Source organism: Triticum aestivum, chromosome 5D, assembly GCF_018294505.1.
Source record: "Triticum aestivum cultivar Chinese Spring chromosome 5D, IWGSC CS RefSeq v2.1, whole genome shotgun sequence".
In the NCBI taxonomy this organism is placed as follows: domain Eukaryota; kingdom Viridiplantae; phylum Streptophyta; class Magnoliopsida; order Poales; family Poaceae; genus Triticum; species Triticum aestivum.
In genome coordinates, this window is record NC_057808.1 from 98,650,686 (window position 1) to 98,653,066 (window position 2,381).

Here is a 2,381-nt window from a genome sequence, read left to right on the forward strand (position 1 = left end):
GGTCTTCTTGCTCCAGCCGCCCAAAGCAGCGCCGGTCGTGCCGCATGCTCCTGCCTCCCGTGGCCAGCTGTGCTGCCACGGAGGCCTCACCGCCCCCTACTATTCCCACCGCTGGCCAGGCCCTGTGGCGACGGCAGCCTCACACCGCAGCCGAACCAGTGAACCCTCGTACTCCTCTCCACGCGGGCTTCCACTGCCGCGTCTTCCCCGGCCCCCCGTCGTCCCCTTCCTAGGCCTCGCCGTCGTTCACCGCCCTGGTGCTCTCGATGCGACGTGGTCAACGTGGTCAAGGAACGACTTCCATCGGACATTTACTGTACGTGGAGATGCTGACAGCTGGGTCCACGGCTGCAGCAAGGAAGTGGCTCCTTATTACGCACAAAATAATTATTCCTCCACCTGACAGCTGGGACCCACCGGACGGGCCACTGTATTTCGCGAAAAAAACGTTTCCCCCTGACTGCTGGGACCCACCAGCTACATCTTCGCACGCAAGGAAGTGCGTACAGGCAAAAAAAATGATTCGCCCCCCTGACTGCTGGGACCCACCAGCTACATCTTCGCAGGCAAGGAAGTGCCTGACAGTCGGGACCCACTTGGTCGAAGCGTACGTAGCGTTGTCATTCTGGTCGCGAACGTGTACGTACATATATACTGGTGGATGTAGAGGCGCGCACGTGTCGTAGTAGAGGCGCGTACGTGTCGTAGTAGAGGCGCGCACGTAGCATGTACACGTACGTACAGCGGCCAGGGTGCAAGAAATAAAATACGGCCACGTATGTGTACATACGGGCGGGGTCTTGAACGCCTACTCACGCATACATACGGCCAGGGCTCGTGTACATGGCTGGGTCGGAACGGAGAAACAGCGTCGTCGTCGTGTTCATGGGGAGCCAAACGGCTGGGTCGGAACGGAATGCGTCGTCGTGTTCATCGGGAGGGCTTGGACGGAATAGCCGATGGAAACTAGGCCTGGCGTACCACAGAACGGAGGAAACGGCCTTGTGTTCGACCGGCCACGTTTGAAACGGGATCCTGTTCATCGGGGGGGTTCAGGCGTACGGCAAAATGGAGGAAACGGACCTCCTACGGTCGAAACGGGGGTCCTGTTGATCGGGAGGGGCGTGGCGTACCGCAAAACGGAGGAAACAAACTTGTGTTGGAGCGCTACGGTCGAAACGGGGGTCATGTTCATCGGGAGGGGTGTGGCGTACCGCAAAACAGGACTCCACGGGATACTGTTCATCTCCACCGTCGACCCCCTCCAGCCTCCACGGGCTACTGTTCATCCACCGTCGACCTCGTCCAGCCTCCACCTGCGACTGTTCATCCACGGGCTCCTGTTCATCCAGCCTCCACCACGCGCTACTCCACCGGCTACTGTTCAACCAGCCCTCTCCACGGGCTCCTGTTCAACCACCCCTCCACGGGCTACTGTTCATCCAGCCCTCCGCCGTCTACTGTTCATTCTGCCCTCCATGGGGTGGTCCTGTTCATCCTGCCCTCCACGGGGTCCTGCTCATCCAGCCCCAACCGGCTCGATCGATCGGGGGTCCTGTTCATCCAGAGGCAACACCACGGGGTCCTGTTCATCCACCCCCACCGGGAACTATTCATCCAAACCCCCCCAGTAACGCTCACTATTCATCCAGAGGCAGCATCAATCGGCTTCAGTTAGCAGCAGTAGCGAAGGAATCGCTCGATCGGGTTCAGTTAACAGCCATCGATCGATCGCTCGGGTTCAGTAACGTGTAGCCTGGAGTGCAATCGCTCGGGTTCAGTTAGAGCCCAACGCCTCGCTCGGGTTCAGTTAGAGCCAACGCCTCGCACACACACGCGTACGTGTACGAGAGAAACGCGCATCGCTCGGCCCCCGACCTCCCACCGTAACCGGGAACTCCTCGAAATTTTCCTCGGCCTCGCTTCTACCACGGTTTTTTCTGTCATGGACGGCCCAAAGAATGTCATGCAGCTGCGTCTCTGGCCCGCCCAGGATGAAAAGCCCATTTTCTGTCATGATTTTTTGTCATAGAAGTAGGAGCCCACCACATCTATGATGATACCGGGTTTTGTGACAATTATCGTCATAGAAGTGTCATATGTATGACAGGAAAAAAATTCGTTCGGCCCAAAATGTCACGGATGTGTCTTCTTTTGTAGTGTATTTGTGTTTTCATGCTTTACAGATATTGTACGTAATCACAATGAATATAAGAATGCGCACATCAAAAGAATATTGCGGAACAGTTCAATGGATAACAAACTTGGCATCAAGGGATTGGGGTCCATTGTGGATGCAATGAAACCCACATGCTCCCGACCTATAGATTCGTATTCAGAATATGATCCTAATGCCTATTCTGAGCTCAAGGAGTCAAAGG